This window comes from Oreochromis aureus, linkage group 2 (assembly GCF_013358895.1).
Source record: "Oreochromis aureus strain Israel breed Guangdong linkage group 2, ZZ_aureus, whole genome shotgun sequence".
NCBI lineage: Eukaryota > Metazoa > Chordata > Actinopteri > Cichliformes > Cichlidae > Oreochromis > Oreochromis aureus.
Genome location: NC_052943.1, coordinates 19,121,245 through 19,143,835, shown reverse-complemented (window position 1 = coordinate 19,143,835; position 22,591 = coordinate 19,121,245). Strand labels below are relative to the sequence as shown.

At 36.5% G+C, this 22,591-nt stretch overlaps 1 protein-coding gene across 5 annotated transcripts in view; it reads left to right on the top strand.

Annotated features, from left to right (window-relative positions):
* Positions 1-9,669: 9,669 nt before the first annotated feature.
* The window catches only part of enox2 (ecto-NOX disulfide-thiol exchanger 2), a 178,755-nt gene continuing 165,833 nt past the window's right edge, over positions 9,670-22,591 (top strand). For 2 of the 5 annotated variants that reach the window (XM_039620331.1, XM_039620341.1), the window contains exons 1-3: positions 9,671-9,837; positions 14,181-14,310; positions 14,431-14,527. The gene's annotated coding sequence lies outside the window, so the exon portion shown is untranslated. Of the gene's footprint in view, positions 9,838-14,180; positions 14,311-14,430; positions 14,528-15,948; positions 15,988-22,591 lie in introns of those variants that run through there. The other 3 variants (XM_039620342.1, XM_039620335.1, XM_031740797.2) reach the window with 3 other exon arrangements.

The window sequence follows — 22,591 nt, the reverse complement described above, 5'->3', positions numbered from 1 at the left end:
CATCGCTCATCTAAGTGACTTCTTCAGTCTCAGCTGACTGACCAATGGCTAAGTAGTGGCCAGTGACCACTCTTTCAATGATGTTAATGTGCACATCTTGGATAGTGAGTAATGCTGGTTTGACCAGAGAGTCAATGAGGCCATTTATGTGAAAATGGAATGACCATCTCTCAACCAAGAAGGGGGCCAGGGGCACATTTTATACCATCTTACAATGCTGTGGTTGCAGCCATTCCCCAACTTTTTGTGAATAGTGCTCATACCCACTGATCAGTGGTCATTACAATTTACATATTAATGACCATGAAACGAGCCAATGTTAGGTAATGGTGCTACTTTCAGTCATTATGCAGCAGTACTGTTTATAGGGTTAGGAAACCTACAGTCAGCTGAGACTGAAGAAGTCAACTCAATGAGTGACAAAACATTTCTCCCACTGAAAACATTATATGTAGAGTAATAGAATCAGCTTTCTGGGATTTCCGTACTGAAGTATTGACCATGCATTAAAGCATACGTTTGATTGTTTAATCATTGCTTAGCCATGTGTAGTCTCAGTTTAAGCCTTGGTTTTCACCTGTGAAGGCTCCATTTGAGTTAAGAAGGGCAGACCAACATGAAAACCAGAGAGCTGGTTATTGTAGAAAACTATGCTATTCCATAAAAATCCATCAGAGGTGTTTCAGAAACATTTGACACAGCCAGTACCACAATTTGGAGTGTCAGTTAAGCAATAAGTATCTAATTGGTTATCTAACAAAAAAAAGAAAAACCATAAAATAAAGTCTATGACATATCAACAGAGTCCAAAGAAATATCACAATCCAATGTTTGAAGGAGATTTAGAGAACAATGATATAGAGCCCATGGTGCAAGATGCAGATCACTCATCAGCAGTAAATATCAGAAAGCAGGAGTCTTGAATCTGAAAAACAAAAGTACAAACATGACTCACAATAGTTCAAAGTTTTACAGAGTGATTAAGCTCTAGGACAAAAAAATTAGAGAAAGAAGGAATCTGCTTATGATTCTAAACATATGAGTTCATCTTTGAAGCATGTTGGACGAGCTGTCATGGACTGGGCTCCGTGGCTGCTTGTGGAACAGGTTCAATTCATTTTTATTGAGATGTAATTCACAGTGGTGGTAGCATAATGAACACAGATATTTACAAAAACATACTGACTGCCAGTTTATGTAGAAATGCATCCAAACTCATTCAGAAGAACTTAATTCTGCAGAAAGACAATGATCCAAAAAACACAGCCAGCTCAACAAAGGAATTAACTTTAATTTAGTTGAAAACATTATGTTCCAGTACTTAAAGTTACTTGAAAAACTGGGTGATTCGATACAAAACATGTCTAGGAGTGAATATCAGGGAATCCATGGTGAAACTCTTCTCATATGTATATTTATATCTTGATCATCAAAAAAAATAACTGGCTTTGTTGTTCCAGTATTTTTTAAGGTATTGTATGCATTAGCTCTCCCACCCATCCACCTTATGACCCCAAATTGGATAAGTGATTAAAAAATGGATGGGGTACAATTTTGGTGTGACTAATCCCCACCACCACTGTAAAGAAGTAGGTTTTTATATGTTTAAAATTAAATCTCCTACCTAGTTTTTCATAGTTACAGTAAATTATTTTTGATACGCATTTACAAAAACCTTTGGCTGATAGTACATCTTTTTAAAATTGTTAAATAGTTTGTTCAAATTCAGAAATTACAATGAAATCCCTCCTTTTCCATCATGCCAAAACCGACCAGAACATCTTCAAGCTGCTCTGCCAAAGAATTATTTCTCATTTTTACTTATCTGAATCTTATTTTGGTTGCTTCCATACTTTTCACAGCAGCAGCTGTTCCAGCTTAATCTCGTCATATTCCTTAACAATGATAATGACTGTTGCGATGTACATTTAAAGCTGAGAAAACATATTGCTGCATTGGATTGTTACACATCTGCATGCCATTTATTATTTCACCGGCTTAAGTTTTAATAAACCAGTAAAACCTCAAGTCTTTTCAAAGCGTAGGTGGAACGAGAGCCCACTTGCAGATAATTGAATATAAAATAATGATCTCTCATGCTTTTGTCAAGGTAGGAGCTCTCAGCTTGGTGTCCTCATCAAAGCCTTGTCTTTTAGGCACTGGGGGAAGTTCCATCTTGAAAAGCTTTTTTATTCTCAGAAACTTACAGCCCCTCACTCAGAATCAGCACATTATTCACAATTTGCCACACTGCTTAAGGAGTTAAGTTGGTTCTACAATTCAGTCCTCTACAATTTTTTTCTTATCACTTATTTAACAGTATCACTATATCTGCCAAGCTACTATCTGATCTGTCATGGTAAATACTCAGTGCTTCGAACATACCGCAAAATAATACATACACTACAAAATCTGCTGTTGATTTTTATCAGTTTATTTAAATTCAGTTGTGTAAGCTTTGAACTGGAGTTGCACCATTTCCAATCAGTTGATGATAAAATCAGCATGGCCCAGAATGAGTTTCAGATATAAGCTGAATCAAATGCTGATTTGCATTAAATGTATATTCTCTTATGTTCTAAAATTAAATGTTTTATCTGACACACTAACAGATCTTTTTTCTTCTTCTTCTCCATTTATATGATTAGTTTGTTCAAATTAAACGCACATTATGCCTAACAAATGCACAGAGAAATGTTTGTTTGTCCTGATACATTGTGTAATTAATTCATTTTGCCAAATTGCAAATGATGTAATGATGCGACGGGTCATTCCATTCATGGTGGCAAATTGCTGATCTGGTTCATAAATTTCACCGGAACAGGCATTCTTCTAATATGTCGAGTCTGTAGAGCAAAGTAGAGCACGCAGTCTGCTGAGAGTTGAATCTCTGAGAGACCTTAATAGAGGCTGCTGTGAACTTTCATGTTATACTCTTAAATAATTCTCTTTCATGAAGACAAAACAGAACAAACTGAGTTAGCTCTTTACATAGCATTGTGTTTTGTTTGTTCTTCAAAGTACTGATTCAAATTTAAACTGTAAGAAAATAAGGTGGTTGCTAAATATTGTAATATGTTATTCTAAGAATTTCATCACTGACTTTACAGTTTTCCTTCCACCTCTTATTGACCTTCAAACAAGTAAATGATGGGAAGTGAGTAAAAATTTAATGCTTGTACGTACCTTTACCTGTTACTTTACAATATAGGCTTTTTCATAACTTTTTATAGAAGATTTTATTGTGTTTTGAACCATTTGTGTTACACAAATTATTTCTAAAACAAAGTGCAACAGCTTCTTTGATCATGTGTTAATACGTAGCAATAGCAATTCATTAGTGTGCACTGTGCCATGCCAGCCCTTCTGCACATGCTTTACAAAGGTTTGTTGGCTAAGCTGTCTGAGAAATGCATTGCCAGGGATTCCCTTCTCGGTGGTTTAGATCAGGAATGGGAGAGAGCATGGGGCTTATCAGAGAGGATGCTTTTACAGTAGGGAAATAATGGTGACACTAAAATGTAAAAAAAAAAAAACTTCCTTTTATTGCAAAATGAAAGCAAACTACATCTGTTGGTGTTTTTCATGTAAAATTGCTGTGCAAATGTGAAAAGTGATTAAACCACCAGCAAGTTACTACAAAATGTAGTTAAGCTGTTTGTTTAATTACGTATATTTGACCACACTCTTATACTGGACAATGTTGATGTGTACATATTTTCTTGTAAAGTGACATAATGGCAAAAATAAGAAATTTAAGGTTAGTAGGAACATTTGTGAATTGCAAGTTTTAGCTCTGTTGTGAAAACTGATGTTAGGATAAGTTGCAACAAATTAAAAAAAAATTGCATTTCAAAGTGATTTGTCAGTCAAAGACACTTCCTATTTTCCTTAACACTTTACATAAAAATAAGTGATACTGAAAGTATGGTATTTGGACTGCTACATGAAATGCAGTCAATTTGAAAAAAATATCTTGGCTCACTGGAGCAATATTGCATAGTGGCAGCTCCAGCAGACAGTGAGAGCTAACTCTAAAGAAGCTGAAATTCAGTTCAGTGTGAAATCCACAAAGCACATGTTTACCAGCCGGTCTGCGATTGCTTTTTACCAGAGGATACCACGGGGATAGGAGGTGGAAAAGATTTAATTGGCAAGTCAAACTTTTTCATGGTTGCTCAGTTGCTCTTCTGTAGGAGTGGGCTGGAATTAAACTTTTTAAATTTGTGAGTTCTTGTATGACTCTAACAACAGAGCTTAATTTGAGCAAACATGGTAAGCTTGGCCTTGGGACTTTGAGTTAAACTTCATGGGACACTCTTCTCTCTGGCAATGATGCTGTAGGAGCACACTGAGAAGACAAGTTTAATTTTACACGGAAAAAAGGGATGTATTTTAGTATCTTCGAGGTAGAAAGCCTCAGACGCTTCAGAGCCTGAACTGACTGCACAAAAAATAATGCTTACTTTCTCTCTCCCTCTCTCTCTCTCTCTCTCTCTGCCAGAACTGCTGCTAGAAGAAGCTTCCTTATGGCTTTTACCTGCAAAAGTTACAGCCTCATCATATCCTGTCATGTGTAAACATGATACAGATGAAAACTGGAGTGGTGCAATATGAATTTAGTTCCCTCGATATTCCAAGCTGAAAGATTTCAGTGTCTCGGTGTGGAGAGTGTGATAAATCCACAGAGGGCTCACATTTGCCATGAAATCATTCTCACACTGAACACTGGCAATCAAGTCTCAATCAGCTGCAGTGACACATGATGAAACCTATCCATGAATGTGACCCTCCGGTGTGAAAGACAGTCAGATGGTTTAATTCAGCAATCACCACCCAGCTCAAATAACTGATTAGATCCATTTTGTCTTCACTCCTGTAAAAATTTTCAGTTCTGTACAGCAGATTTCATGCACTTCAGCTCTCATTCAAGATAAGAAACCTATTATTTCTTTGGTTTACGACAAGCAGGTGTGAATGAGCAAAACAACCTCTGATTTCTTGTAAACAAATTCTCATCAGTTCATAAAAAGACTGCCCCGTTGACTCTTAAGTTTTGACGGCCATAGGGAATAGCCAATCAAAGCCCGACTTTATTGGCTGTTGCTAGGATACCAAACTTTCCATATGTGAATTACCCTGGACATGATGAGATTTGTGCAGGCTTGCCACTTGAATTCATTGCATCATTCCACACACTATGCACTTCAAAAATACTTGGAATGCATAAGAGCAGGAAATCTAATGAGAAAAGCTGAAGAGACTAGCGGAGGGACCACAGACAGCAGCTTGGAAGGAGATTGGATGCCTGCAGGAGGGCTGATACTGAAAGTTCTCACATATACTGTTGATGAGAAGGACATGTTTTCTTTGGTCAACAGCAGCTTATATTGTGGAGGTAATCTCTTTTTTCATGTTTCTGCCGGGATGTTTTACCATCACAGAGCTGTAGCATGACAGATGTGAAGCTTAGAATATTCACAGGATCCTGAATATTCCAGCATTTACGATAAACTCATTTTCTTCCCTCCACTTTCACCTCTGAAAGTGTTAAGGAGAATGTATTTCCATCATGTTGAAATCAAAAGCAGCAAAGCCAATTTGTGTACTGGGTCATTTCTTTCTGTCGTGTAAGGAAAGAAAATATTGATTAATGATGAAAATTCAGTAGCTTAAGCTGCAAAAAGCATTATAACCTTTTAACAAAATCTGAAATCCACCAAGACCTGATGAATGAATGTGGTCAAAAAAATACTAAACAAAAGGAGAAAAACTCACGTAAGGCGTCCTTGATTTTTTTTATATATATATATATATATATATATATATATATATATATATATATATATATATATATATATATATATATATATATATATATATATATATATATATATATATATATATATATATATATATATATATATATATATATTTATATATATATATATATATATATATATATATATATATATATATATATATATATATATATATATATATATATATATATATATATATATATATATATATATATATATATATATATATATAACAAAATCAGAAGAAACTCTTGGAACAACTCCCCAAATGTCTACGAATAAGACAACAAACTTACAATAGTGACTGCACAAAGTACAGTGAAAACAAACAAAGCTATATGTGTAATGCACAAGAAGTACAGCCTTATGTTGTGCAGCTGACGCTGTGCTGCAGTGTCTAATTGAACCAACCTACTGGGAACCAGGTAACAGCCCCTCTCTCCAGCTGGGAGTGACATGTTAACAGGGAGTATTCCTCATTTGGGAATATTAATGGATCATTAAACATTAATAGGTCCCTCAGATCAGTATTTGCACTTTGCCATACTCCCCCCTTTAACTGGCGCATATGTGACATAGAGAGCTATGATAAGTATTCATGCCACATCACACTGGAGCAACAGACATCAGATGGAGAGCAAATAGTGATTACCAGGTAGTGCAATCTCATGCAAACAAACCAAGCAAGATGAATTCATACTAAGTTGTCAAAACATGTCAAATTTCACCATGAGCCTAAGGGGAAAGGGTGGGTGCAAAAAAGCATTAGCAATGGAGTAATTGGCATTAAATTGTCCAAAACACGTAATGATGTGGGAGTGAAATGCATGCTGGCACATATAATAATCCCCTTGTAATGAGAATTCACTAGATATCACTGGCTTTGTTCATGCCCCAGCATCTCTGAAAGAGCTTAGCCACTAGAACAGTAACAATAAGCTGTGGAGTAGGAGATGGCATGAAATACAGCTGAGAGCAAAGTGAAATTGCACACAAAATGAAATAATTTGCTTAATCAAAAGAAAGGTGGTATTAGAGACTTTAAAGTGACTTGTCCATTTCTCTGCTTTCGGAAGATTAAATCGAGACATTTAGCAGATAACTCTGTCATCTTTCAATGAGGGTGCACTTTAAGTGGTGTGCAAGTGACAAGAATCAGGTTTGAGCTTTTTTTGTTGCTAAAGATTAGGATGAAGACAAAGTAAGCCTTGCAAATCCCAGGCTCAGATACCACAAGGACAAAATGAGGAACGATGACAGCAAATAAACCTGTGACAAACCAGAATGCTTAGAGTCCAGCTTGTCATTCACAGTAGCTTAGAGAGGAAAGTTTGGATTTGGTGGAGAAAATAATGATGTGACTTACTGAAAAGGGCCAATACATCTATGTAGAAATAGTCTATTTAACATCAAAGTGTTCAGTTTGAGACGCATAGTGCTGTCATATGAAAAAAAAAAAAATTTCACGACTTCATGCAGTCCTGTGAAAAACAAAGTACACCTGTATTGGGTCCAGTTTAATCCAGTGGCACAGCCAAAGGGTTTAGTTTTTCTAAAGGGTCATTGTACATTTTCAAGGGGTCATAAGATGATATAACTGATAAGAAAAACTACAATAAAGTTCTGCTATACACATTTGTATTCTGTGTGTGGACTGAGTTATTTATTTATTTACAGTGTTACTTCTTTGCACAATAGAAAATTAAAGGTGAAATCACATGGAGGAAATCATGAAAACATAAAGGCATCCTAAACATCACAAGGAGTCCCCGGCAACCCTTAGAAACTGTGAAGCACGGGTATAACTCGAATTAATAAAGTTTGTTTATTGTATTAAAAATGCTTGATTATAATAGTAGAATAAAAAAAATAGAATGGAATTACTCAGCTAATGTACCACATAACTCAGTAAATGTGCTTGCTTTTGACCACTTTGCTTCCAGTTTTTGTTTTTGCAAAAACAGACTTTTATGTACGCTTCAGGATTTTTTGAATAAGTAAATGTGGCAGAGCTGGCTACACATATTCTGTGGACACATATTCGTTCTAATTCCAGAGAATAACTGGCCTCTGCAAGGATAACTCATTCAACTTTAAATTTCATCAAACCCATCTGCATAATGGTTGGGTATTAATTTGAATTGGAATTTAAAGTGGATCTATTAAGTAGCCACAAATGAATAACAGCAGCTTAAGGAGATGATAACGACTTCTGATAAATGCACCAGACGGACAGATCTGTCTTTAAAATAAAAAGGAACAGATAAAAAAGATTTGTGGACCCAACTTTAGGAGGTTAGAATTATACATATTTTTGCCTAATTAAAAGAAAATCCATCCAAGACATAAAACGAAGACAAAAATTCAGTCCATCAATCCTTTTCTGGAGGTTCTGGGAACACTGCCTGAATAATAAATATATAATACATCTAGACTTTGATAGCTTGAAGCTCTATGTAACAAAGAAAAAGCTGTATGGGATTCTTGAAATTCTGCCTTGAAATAATTTATATAGCACGCATGTCAATGCAGCCTGGATCACAGCACAGTATGCAATAGGCATAACCTATTGATAAGAATCCAGCTATTTGCATATTCTTATCCCCTATTACTGAACAAATACATAAAACATATGCTAAAGCACAAATAGAATTGTCATCTAATAATAAGCAATATTATAATCCATTTGATGAGTACTTTTAAATAATTCATTTGCATATTTAACAATTAAGTCAAGAACAAAAAAGTCTGCAACAACAAACGATTGTCCTATTGTTGTCAAAATGTTGCTTTAAAGCATTTTCTAATCTGCCAGGTGCAATTCTGTTAGACAATAATTACAGCCATATGATTGCATTCTAGTTCTGTTTATGTGAACTCCTCTTCGCGTGGTTAAACTCCCAAGCAAATATAATTAGAAAATGCAGGCCATGTTAGTGAAAATCTAAGGCCCATTCTACAGCTTCAGTACATTTTCTGTTCCCCCCTCATAAATCTGAAAAATAATCTGTGCGCAAAATACTAAGATAAATTGCACTTATCGTAGGACAAGACGGACCAAGATGGAAAACTAGTTGCTGAAAACGTGGTTACAAAATATCATTTCAAATAAATACATTTTTTTTAAAAGAAAAAAAGTGCAATTTTTCTCTTGTTCCAAATTCTTGACTAAATGCATTTCAAATTAAAATACGTTATGAATCTACTTTTTGGTTGGTTTTGTTATATATGTATGTATGTATATGGCGCAAGCAACCACTACAAACACATGTTGAGAACATATGGAATATTATTAATCTTATTATATTATTATATATTACACATTTATGTCATAGCCTTGTGCTGCCCTATAACGTTACTGGTATTATTTTAAAATTTTCATATGAATATTGTATCTGAGCAAACATCTGACAATAAATACTGAAATTAAAAACACGTATGACTACTGAAAGTTGAACAAAGTAGATTTCCAAAGTTGTTTAAATTAATATAACTATTTAGAATGAGAGTGATTATCATGAACGTAATGGTCAGGAACTTATTAAGCTCAATTCTGATTTTTAAAGGATTAAAAAAGAGTATTTATTGATTTATTTGTTTGTTTGTTTGTTTGTTTGTTTTAAAGGACAATCTAGGCCTAAATACGTCTTTACTTTTAAAAACAGTTTTGAAGGAAAGCTTAACTCGCCAAAAGAACATTATATTACAATGCTGGTTCCTTTTAACAGTTTAAAGTCTTTGGTGTGCTCTTATTTTGACGGGACACTCTCCCCTGACGCTCAGCTGCAAAACGAAACCTTCCAAAACACTAAACGTCAACGAAAAGCACGTGTCAAACCTCCCGCTTGCCGTACTTGGCTCCGCCATTGTTTGACAGGTCTCGTTGCTAACCAGAGGCTTTCCTGGTTACCAACTCAACAACAGCGAAAGAAAGAAACTTCCAAGCCTTCCATGGCTTTATAGGAAGCTTTTCGACAACACAGAAAGCATGGAAGAGGACAAACGCCTTAGACAGGTACTTTATACTTTCTCCCTCATTTTCTCTTTCACTTCACCGGTGCTAACTTCCGACATCAGTAGTTCGTGTTAGCTTCTGTTTTGGAAGTTCACAGCGAAGCACATAATGTGTTTTGAAGCGCACAGAGCACTTTATTATCTGAAGCCATGCTTTTGTTTCAAAATGGTAGAGTAAACTCGTTAAGTTGGCTGACTTTGCCACTTATGAACTGGGTTGACTTGGTGTTTAATCGAGCTGTGTGGAAGCGTAATGTTTTAAAGCGTCTTTGGAGCATCAGCACGGGAAGTCCAACCGCTAAGTCTGTTTCACAGTGAAATGAGTCAGTCATACTGCTGCTGAGTTCTGACCGCAAAGCGTGCGCCGTAAAAATGTTCCTCTCCACGCCAAGTAAACGCTAGAGGCGGAGCGAATAATAGTCTTGTAATAGTCAAAACCATTTACTGTGATTTGCAGCGGTGCTCAGGAAGTTATTTTGGGTGCAGAGAACAGTTTATTGCAGCAGCCAGTGCAGGCTTTAGCAAAAGCCTGCAGGTAGGGAGACTTGCTGTTTGTTACCGGTTTTCTTTACTGATTTTCTACCTCATCTTTTGTCACCGTAAATTAAAGCAAAACTGTCCCACAATAAAATACTGGGCATACTTGATTACGATAGTAAGTACTTAGATTGAAGTGTTTTTGTGTTAAATGCCACCATTGCTAAAGCAACTTTAATTTTGGAAAAGCATGGGAAGTTTGATTGGCGTGTTGCTTGAGTAAGGTTTCATTAAGATTTGTCTGATCCTTGTTTGGCCCTAAAATTAACTAACATTGCTTGGTTCTTTATTCGTTTCAATTACGTATTATTCCTATAGCACCAGTTCTGAACACTCACCTCAAGGTGCTTTATATTGTAGAGTTAAGAGACGACAATATTTGAAAGAAACCCTAATCAGACGCCCCCCTATGAGCACACACTTGGTGACAGTGAGAAGGGAAAAAAAAAAGAAAAGAAGAACAGTTAAAGTTGGGTCCTTTTAACAGGAAGAAACCTTCAGCAGAACCAGACAGAGGGTGAGGCAGCCATTTTGCTTTGGGTGTTTTGGGGTTGAGGAGAAAGATGAGAGAGCATAGAAAGACAGGACAAAAGGCAAAGAGAGAGCCGGAGCTTAGTAATTAGCAATGATTAAACGCAGCAGTGGTATATAAACACATAGAAAGTGAAATGTGAAACAAAAAAGAAGACTAAAGAAATGTTCAATACATTATGGGAGGCACTCCAGCACTCTAATGCAGCATAACTAAGGGAGGGTTCAGGGTCACCTGATCAAGCCCTGGCTATAAGATTTATCATAAAGGAAAGTGTCTGTCTCCTGAATTCAAACCAGGTTTCACATGAGAGGGGCCTGGTGGCTGACCGCTCTGTTTTTCATTCTACTTTCTAAAACTATGAACCAAAAGTAAGCCTGCAGTCTGAAAGTGAAGTGCTCTCTTAGAATAATAAGGTACTATGAAGTCTTCGAGGTATGATGGGGCCTGATTAATCAAGATTTTGTATGTGAGGAGAAAGATTTTAAATTCAGTTCTGGATTTAACAGAGAGCCAATGAAGAGAAGCTCATATAGGAAAAATATGGTCTCTCTTTTCAGTCCGAGTTAGTACTCTCTCTGCAATACATTGAATACATTCATTGCAAGCAGGTGGTGAAAAAGTGTAGCCACAACTGTACCAATGAAACTGTACAGAATGAAGAATTGCAGATGTATTATTGTCATGGTTATCCATAATCAGTAATTGTGATGCAGCCAAATTCCTATAAAAGGCTATATTGCGACCATAACTAGTCCTTCTGGTCTTTTTAAATTTTGTATTATATTCCTTTGCTGTTGCTCTGTGCTTTAAAGCCTTGGGATAATAACAGTTTAACTTGGCAGCTGATCTATAAGCCAACTTATAGAAAATGGGTGGAAAGCAAACAGCTGTTCTTTGGCAGTAGAAATTAAGGAAACCAGTGTGGGCACTATGCAGCAAAACAGCTTTATGTCCGCTGTGTGATTGAAATGGAAAATCAGAATCAACGTTGTTGTATTTATCTTAAGTGGCCAGGTATTGCTCGTAAGTGGTGAGGTTGTCTCTAAAAATATGGAGGATCATTACCTGAGAAGGCTCTACAAATACATTAATTTCCAGAGGTTCATGTTGAGGTGCATTTCTTTAGAGAGATTTGAAGGATTACTGAGTCATTAATGGCAACCTAATGCCAGTGATATAAGGGGTGTCATACAGGTCTGAACATCCAAGTCCAATAATGAGCTAAAGTATGGCTTCACAGGTATAATCCTAAATCTCAACTCCATATTTTGCTAAGAGAGGCACCGCTGATAGAAAAGGTTAATCCTCCCTTTGATTAAAACTGGAGGATGCCATTTGTTCTGGCCCTGTTGTCAGAAATACAACCAGAATCTGGGCAAGAGATGTGACGTTTGAGGTGCTTTAAGCGTTTAAGAAAACCAGTTAATTTAGGCAAAAGCAAGGTGACATGGGATTTATACCTACTGCAGAGGTTTTATTCTGTTTTTGAACCTTATGCATTTCCTGTTATACTGTGTGGACTTTTCAAATGGAAATGGGTGATTCCTTAAACCAAGTGACTAGTTAGTAACTAATTAGGTAATTCCTTCATTAAAGGAAAATTAGTAATCAAGAGTGAAAGCACAAGTTTAAACAAAAGCACAATCTGATGTGCTGAAATGTTAAATTGATAGCCAAAATGCTGCAAGGTTATAACTACTGTTTATTTTTAGCTTATTATTTCAGGTGTTTTTTTAGTTATCTGTTTGAAGTATTAAATATAGGAAAACAGTGAAAAATTACCTTTGTGATTTTGTGGTTTCTACAAACAAGTTTTACTGGATTTTTTCACACTATGCCAAAAGTATTTGTTTGTCTGCCTTCAGATGCATGTGAGCTTGACATCCCATTCTTAATCCATAGGATGATGTCGAGCCACCTTTTGCAAGTATGACAGCTTCAGTTCATCTGGAAAGGCTTTCCACAAGGTTTAGGAGCGTTTTTATGGAAATTTGGTGGTTGCAAGGGTGTGTAGCTGACTGGTTGTTCCTAAGTCTGGTGTGACTGAGGAATAACCAAAAAACTAGGTTCAGTATGACTGAATAATCAATAAATAAAGTCATTAGGTATTTAAATGTTTAGGTCTTGCTCCTGATAATCCACTTTTGTTTTATCATCTTATAAATATTGATCAGTTTTTGAGGATACTGTAGCTCAAACTGCTTGCAACCTCTGTTTACACCATGAGCTTTAATTCTGTGACATTTTTGGATTTAGTAAATTACAGGGAGAGACACATTTCCTTATTTAAGCATTTCTTGTAGTGTGTTTACCATGTGAAGGATTAGTTTCAGGAGTTTACCCATCTCCTTCTACTTGGGCCAGATTTATTTAAGCAGTGTTGTGGACTGCAGGACCAAGATGTAATAAGGGTGTCAATATTCGTCATGTCAGCAAGTTGTGCTTCATTAATCTGTCTGATTGATCCAGCATCCATGTGGTTCAGTGACCTTGGTTTGCACAAATAAGAACTGCACCCTCGCTGGTGTTACCTGATCTACTGCTCTGCTGATAGGCTTTTGCTTGAGTTATTGAAAGCACAGGACAGAGACTTATGTGGACACCAAGCCCACGAGAGTGATGGGAACTCTCCAAGCAGAGGAGGAGGCCTTTTGTTACATTTGATGATATCATATGACTGTAGCAGCAGGATGGACCTAATAGACTTGTTCGAACTAATGAAGGTTGAAGAACTGAGAAAATACTTGGGGACTGTGGAGATATTTGACCTTAGATGAGGTCAAGGGGGTTGGTCTTAGGAGATATCTCTTAGAGGTTAAATAGATATAAATGCAGCTGCTATGAGATGGATGGTGTCATGCTGTGTAAGCAAAAACTGCTAATCAAGGGCCAGGAGCTAATCCCTTCCTAACTCATTCCTTAGAGGTACACAGTTGATTTGGTGGATCAATATAAGTGCTGTGACTCAATGAATGGAATTAAGTGTTAGCCAGACTGGACTCATACAACATGCTAAATTAGTTTTGCTTTAAAAATATTTTAGATGGTCAGGTGGGCTTCTCTTAGTAGAGAAGTCACAACATACAAATACTTTGTTACTGTACTTAAGTAGAATTTTCAGGTATCTGTACTTGAATATTTATTTTTCTGAAAACTTTTTACTTGTGCTCCCTACATTTTTGAACCAATATCTGTACTTTGTACTTCTTACATTTTCAAAACAAGCTCATTACTTTATGCTAAACAGTATAATTTATACCGTTTATATTCAGGTGTTAAAGTTGGCTGGAGGGAGTGCAGATGTCTGTATGCTGTGTTCGCAGCACTTCAGAATCTAGCTACCGCTACAGAAGAGGAGGAAGCATGAAGGGAGTGATGTTTTGGGGGGGTTTTTAGTGTGAGGTAATTTCAAATTCAACATTTCTATCAGCTCAACAAACATCAACAAATACACAATGTATTTGTGTGCAGATTGTCACACAGTGTGATTCTAGCTAAAGGTCCAGCTGCTCTATTTTCCAGGGAGAGAAAAGAATGAGAGTTAACTTCACTCAGAGATGGAGAATGGTGTAGGAAGACAGACAGGACAAAAGAGGAAGTGGAGGGGTTATATTTAAAGGTAAGGATCGCTCAGTGACGCTTGATAAACTGCAAATTTAAACATCACATGCAATGTCATCATTTTAATCACATGTTGGATCTGTATATGATGTGTTTTGATAAATTATGTATTTTCATTTTGTGAAACGTCCTGCAAAACAAATAAAGCTATACAAACTTGTTTTATAAAATAAAGAAAGTAAAGAAAAGAAAATACTGGCCAGTTATGTGCAGGATAATCAGGTTAGTTTGTGGTGAATTCACAGTAAAGCACTGTGTTGGACTGGTGCGCAGGGTACTGTGCTGTGGTACCCATGGTCAGATTTAGGTTACATCAAGTATAGCAGAGATGAGTTTGCATTTAAGCTCATGATGTTTAGTTTCATTCACTGAATTCCAATTTTATGCTGTCTGTTATAAAGATAGTATAAACAGTGTGGTGTTGCTGTACTGTGCCATACTTTCCCATTGATATATGTGATGCAGCATTAGAAAAGCCAGCGAAAGACACAGGCTCAGAATCCCAGCTACACACAAAAACAGCTAGGCCCAGTGGATTTTCCAGTATTTCCGATTTCGCTTATCTTAACTGCACTGTCTACAAAAAAGCTGTCTGAAAAATTGAGTTTTTTAAACATTTATTGGTGTAATCTTTATTATTAGTAGGCAGTAAAATATATGTTACCTTCACAATCTGTAATGAAATGATCTAAATAATTTCTAAAACAAATAAAACCACTACACTTAAGCTTAAATAATTATATTGGTAAACATAACTTATAAGTGGGAAAATTAATTGAAAATGAACAAGGTAACTTTTTTGAAATATGACTTCTTTGCCGTTGTTGCAGGAGGGTGTCAAAATCTTCCCTGTGGTTCGAAAAATGATGTCAGGATTGAGTTTTAGATTGTAGTATTGTGACAAACTTAGTACACAATTTGCAATGAGTGATTGCTGGATGCTGGCTAAAAACAGGATGTAAGTCAGTTTTAAATTATACATAATTGTGATTGCAAAAATGTTATTTTTTTGTTTCCTCTCTGCTCTCTGCTTCACCATTTTTTGTTTATGTCCAAGTGAAACAGACACAAAAGTGTGTGGGAAGGGTTGTGGAAAGGCAGGTGAAGTTTTGGACTTAAACCTAAACTGAAACATCAGTGTTTTTAAAATGTAAGACAAGATTTACTAATAATAACATTACATCTACCACTCCCTTACACATATCTAACAAATCCTGCCACTCACTGCTTTAGCTCTTATTATAAGGTCTCAGATACAGACAGTATTTCAAGACGTATTTATTTAGTGACTGTATGCTCTAGGAGCATTTCATTTGACTTTGTTTTTGCAAGGTCTTTTTCTTTATATATACAAATGAAGTAAAAAGCTAACAGTCATCTTTTTTTACTGAATGTGCTTTTGTCTGCACTACATTTCAGATCTGTCAGCTCAGTTAAAGTTGGATGTTTGGATGTTAGGTAAGGTGACCCTGGCTGCTTGGAACAGAGGCAAGCTTGAATAAAAATGCTGTAACCTTACTTTTGAAGTCAAAAGCCTGTTCTGCATACAAATGTAGGTTAGTTTTCCAGTTGCGGATTAAGCTTTGCCAGTTCATAATATGATCTTGTACTTTCAAAAGAGATTAAAAATGGTGCTTTGTGTTGTGTTTTGTGCTCTGTTTAGGTAGGCCACACAGAAGCACAGAAACCAGGTCTTTTTTCAGGAGCCGCTTTTGGATTTCAAGCTACCTCTTTTTAAAAAGAGTCACAACTTTGCATCCATTCATTCAATTTAGGGAAATATCTAATAATAAAATTCAGTAGTATTCATTGTGTTGATATCTATATTTGTCAGGCACTATTTCATTTGTATTGTTATAGACAGTGCGCATTTGTGTTTGTGCTCATAAGGGTTAAACAGTGGGGTTATTTAACTGGCACACAAGTTAAAACCATGTCTACAAGACATCCAGTGTCTAACATTAGATATCTTGTATAAAAAAGTTAAAATAAAAACATATCTTGTATAATATCTGTGAAGCCAGTAGTGTTTGTCTAAAACTGCTGTAGCAGGGAGATTTGGACAGGATTTCTGACAGCCTCTGTACTTTGCTTGGATAAAATATTGATGTTTATTTCCTCTTTTTTTTTTTGACACCACAGCCTATAGCAAGAAGGTTAAGAAAATAACCCTTGTTTTACATGTCCCATCTTTTCGAACGCATGGAAAAAAACATGTCTGCAATTTCCGTCCACAGTACTAATTCATTTTATTAAAATGCGTTACCATAACAGCGCACCCACTTTCCACCATATGGTCAATATTTTCATTACTTGAAATTACTGTGAGTGGTGGGCAGTCCCTCTGTTTTCAGAGCCCACATATAAGCTGTGTGTCATGTCCTTGATTATCAGTGTGCAGCGTTAGAGTTGCTGAAAGCTTGTTTAGGAATATTAATGAGGTATACAGGTTTAGATGGCCTCAGGCGATTTGATTAAATGTAAAACTGTAGAAAAAAAAATGTCTGAGTGCTTTGTAGCCAACTGTCAGTCACAAACTAACCAGACAGTACAAGTGCACCACAGCTCTGCTGTTGTAAAACATGAAAATGAACTTCAGTATTTTGTTCAAGCTGAGAAGAGAGGCTGTCAGAAATCTTGTCCAAACATCTCTGCAATTCCAGACTAACACAAACACTTTTTTTTTTTGCATAGAAACAACCACTGTGGCACACAGCAAAAAGGTTTTAACCTTACTCATAGGAAAACCACCATGTTAATTAATTTAAACAATATTTAATAGCATCTTTGGTCATCTGTTTAAAAAAAAAAAGTAACAGTGACTCCAACTGTATGCAGACTAGATATCCATTGAAGCAAAATGCTGTATACTGCTTTTAACCATGAATATCTTTGATTCACTTGTTTTTACATATCCAGTAAATTAATTGCCTGTTTGAGAGTTTATTTGCATATCCATACAATACTTATATATAATACTTATATAATACTTTTGCTTACCTCATGAGCTAACATTTTTGCTATTGTGCATCTGACTAACATCAGCAGATCTTCCCGTTATATCCTTAGAGGTGTCATAAATGCTGCTTATGTTACTTAAATGATGCTTACTAGTGTTGTGTGCCTTCATTTGGTATTAGTTATTTATTAGAATTTAAGACTGTGCCCTCACTGTTTTATAGCCTCCCTTGTGCCCCAGCACTATTTTGATTCCATCTGCAAAATCTGTCTGACTAGTCTTTTCTGCCCAAGGCCATAATACTAAACTTAGCTCACCATGTTGAGAATATTTTCCATGTTTTGAAGCAAATTGTTTTTGTCCCACTTGGGGTGAGGAAAGGTGACATTTCTCATTATGAGATCTTTCATTTAGCCTCAAGGGAATTTGGCAGCTGGATAAGAAGAGGCAGGCGATGACGAGGCGTCATCTCAGCAAATCAATAAACCTGTGTGCATTTTGGGTCTGTGCATAAGGTACCAGTCTGTTGTGAAATACCTAAAGTGAGTAAATAGTGAAAACTGGTAATAGAAGACCACAATAATAAATTAAACTACTGTTTCATTTATCTATGTACATAACTTGCATAGTATAGGTACTGTACGTCTTTCTCTTGTCAAGCTTGAATGAGATTTACAGATGAGGACAAAATTAATTGCCTCCATATGAAATGTGAAGTTTTTATCAAAATGTTCTCAACTTTAATTCTGCTGGAAAGGCTTAAGGTTTAAGAGTGTGTTTATGGGAAATAAACTGTCCTTCCTCACAGTATCGTCTTGTGAGGTCAGACGCTCAGACGCATTGGACAAGAAAGCCTGGCTCTCAGTCCTCGCTCCTATTCATCCCAGAGGTGCTCGGTTGGGTCAGGAATCTGTGCAGGCCAGTCAGGTTCTTCCTCATCACACTCAGTTAGCCATTCTTTATGGATCTTGCTTTGTCCACTGGTGTGCAGTTATGTTGGAACAGGAAGAGGCCATCCCCAAAATGTTCCCACAAAGTTGGGAGCATGAAATTGTCCAAAATGTCTTGGTATGCTGAACCATTAAGAGTTCCTTTTACTCAAACGAAGGGTCAGAAGCCAACTTCTGAAAAACAGCCGCACACCAGAATCCTCCCCTCTTCCAAAGTTTACACTACTCGTCAGACAACTACTCTTCTCCTAGCAACTGCCAAAAAACGGACAGAGAAGCATGACTCATCAATCCAGAGAACATGTCTCCACTGTTTTATAGTCCATTGGCAGTGTGCTTTACCAGCACCATCTGACTTTGTATTGCGGTTGGTGATGTAAGGCTTGAATGTAGCTGCTTGGTTATGGAAACCCATTCCATGAAGCTCCAATAAAGCAGTTTGTATAGCTACTTTCTTTATTTTATAAACCTGTGGCAATGGAAGTAATTGAAATCTGGATGATTTGAATGGGTGAGTGAATACTTTTGGCAGTGGATGTTTGGAGAAAGCAGGAAGAGGCAAACAACTGATAGTCCCCATAGTGAAACACGGTGGTAGGAGTATTATGCTGAGGGGATGAAGGGAAAAAAAAAACACTAAGAAAGAAGAATATGTGAAGATTTTTAAAGAAAACCTTAGGCAGTAAACAGCAAAACTGGATGTGAGTCGTCACTTTGTCTTCCAGCATGACAACGACCCAAAACATATGACGCCGTGATGTGACTCTTGTTTAAAATTTGTGGGGTTAACTCAAGACCAAAGTCTATACCAGAAGACTATTAAATCTATAGGAGGTTGAGAGATTTGGGCTGGGATTGATCAGGAGATGTGTGCAAGAATTGTTGAAAACTACAGCAAATGACTCCAGGCTGTTATCCAGCAAAAAGGATACACAATTGACTGCTAGAATCACAGGGTTTTTTGTTTTTTGTGAAATAATTTTGTTTCTGTATGCACAGTAAAATAAAGTCAAGCATCAAAAATAAAGTTAGGACGTTTAGAAAAGAGGTGCTAAAAAATGAATTGCCCTGTTTAACAGAACTTGGGAAATACTTATTTGTGTTTTCTTATGTAACAGAACTGCAGAGTTCACATTTAAATTAATAATGTACTTTAGCCGTGTGCATTTTTAATATGTAGCACATGCCAGTTATCTAAAATATAATGTCTTTTTTGTTCTAAACTGAAATGAAATGGAGTTGCTGACAAATCCTTGAAACCCTATATTTTAATGCAGAGAACAAAGATGTTTTTTCAAATTTTAAATTATGTGCTAAGAACACTTTGTATAATGTTAAAAACCAGATGGGCTAAGGCAAACTGGAAAATGGTCCTGTGGTCATAATTAACATCTTATCATATATATAAAATGAAATAGGCTTGATTAGCATGGGGGGCACAGCCTGGGGACCCTTACTGGATACAGACGCCTTGGTTGGGAGTCAAACACATGACCAGGAACGTCCAAAGGCGAGTGGTGTTACCAACTTATTTCATAAGGTCCAATTATGATTTGGTCAAAGTATGCCTCTTCAAAGCATTAATCATATGTGATGTACTGGGACTAACTTCTTTCAGTTTCTGTAAAACCAGTCTATCATAGTACCACCACCAAGTGATACAATCGACTTATCTGCAAGGTGCCAGACACTGTGACAGCACGGAAGCATTTGACACCCAAATAATGAAAAAACAATGAATATGAGAAAACATCAGATACACAAGAAGATCATTAGCAGTTGTGATAGCATTGTGAGGATAGGACAGGTTGATTTAAAAAAATAATAATAATAATAACTTCTTTCCCTACTCCTCCTTCCCTGAATTAATCAAGAGAGAGTTTTGATTTTTTCAATTAAATGTTATTTTTTATGCTACACACATCTCATATTTGTTCGCAGTCAAGATTTTTTATCTCATCCAGTCGAAGGAGGCGTCATCCATCGGCTCCTCCTACTATACCAGTTAGAATTTAGCCAAATTTGCACACAATGAACACTAATGTGTCTTCATCCAAATTGTATCACATTTAACATCAATGGGCTTTCAATATATCCAACCAATGACAGGAAAAAACTACTAAAAAAACCTTTACAAAACATTTGAATTGAGGTGGATGAGCTACTACGTCACTGACGTTCTGTTTCTTATTTTAAGTTTGTGTGCACTGCAGGGATATGATGAGGCCAAAGATGAAGACATTTAGTTGGCATAGTAACTTTAATTATAGTCACCTCCCTCGTAGCAATCTTGTGTTGCTGTCTGCTCCACTTCATTCAAATTGCTGTTAAAAATAAATCTGTTTCTTAACTTCAAACATCACCTACTTTTTCACTGCTAAAATAAACTAGCTTAAATGACAGTATGGGAGCATATGCTGTAAGCTTCCCAGGAGGCTTTGAAAATAGAGCAGTGACCTCAGCCATACTCCATCTGCCACCTGGGATATGCTGTAGGCCTACACAGGTATGTAGCATAGGAGATAAATGCAAATTTAGCAATGGGAATACAATGCAGACACAGGTTAAATGTATGCTTTGGTATTACTTTCACTGCATTGCTTATGGCTTGATAACTGGTTCCACTGAGTTCACAGACCTGCTGTACACAGCCAATACCTCTTTCCTCCGGCACACTGCATTGCTGTTGAAATTGGTCTAACCATCTCAGGACAATGCACTTTATCACTCCCCGTGGTTAGTCATTTAGGCTATATGGATTCCGGCTTTAGGCTAAATCTTCTCATCACATCTCAATGGATACTGATCTTATGTGAAGTCTCCAAAAGGTGTGAAGTAAATTAATTTCATACCCGAGTAAGTCTGGAAGCTGCAATGACATTGACAAGTAGAGAGGTGCTGGATATACTTTACAGTTAATCCAGCACAGGAAATAGTCATGTGTTTATTATATCTCTATATAGATTATATATTTTCAGATATCAGACGTGCATGACTTTTCTAATTCATGAGCTGAACACTTTTGTTTTGCACCGATTACCTGATCATCTATGGATGACCTCAGAGTGGGCCATCCTTCTGGGCAGACCAATTACTTGCACAAATGCCATGTTTTTCACAAAGATGAAAGCCACACTTTTAATCAGCCACTGCTGATGATAGGCGATAATCTTACTGATTGCACTAAATTTTCAGTTGTAGTGATGAGCTGTGAGGACTTTGATTATACCAAAAAAGTGGTCACAACATCATTGCATACTTTACCCGGGCTGTCGTGCAGTATGAATGACATCTACATATTTCATGCTATGAAAATTAGATTTTCCGTTAGGTTTCCGAGCCCTTGCCTTGCCTGTGTTCTTGGATTTGTCTTAATTTTTCCAGTTTTATCTGAGCTTTTTTGTGGGATTTATGGAGTGCAACATATTAAATAAACCTATTTATTTACCTCTGCTACCATCCTGTAATAAAATATATGTAGGAGGCTGACAGCCAGACATATTCGACACACAGTAGAGCTTCAAATCACTGTACAACTGCAATGCAATCTTACCCTGCTAGATTTTGTAAAGACAGGCTTGGCCCTGTCACTGCAACTTTTTGATGAATGATGGCATCCGATTAGTCGCCAAGACATCTGAAATGACTCCAGCTCTAAAGCCAGGAAACAATTCTGACAGAGCGCTGTCTGAAGCAGCCAGACATCTGGATTAAGGTGCAAAAGGATTTGACTAGCTTTTTTTCAGTCGGAGCAAGTGCTAGAATCTGATATATAAACTTACTAATGCTGGAATTTTAACTTTTTCTTGGGAGATAGTTTGTGGTCATGTTTTCATTTTCTTTATCCATCTTATAAATATATGAAAATATATTTAAAACTTAAAAGGAATTTTCTGAGTCAGACTTGTATATATATTTAATCTAAAAATATATAAATAGAGGTTAGCAGGGAGGAGCTGATGAGTCCATATCCATATTTTAAAATGGTAATTAAACTTAACGAGGAAGTGAATTTATCTGCTTCACAAATATGCAAATGCATAGAGAGACACAGAATCTCTTTTTCGGCACTGACTGGGAGCTTGTATTTGTTTTGCATTTTGGAAGATGTGTCCATTGTTCCTTTAACTGGCTAACAGTTAATTCAAAGAAT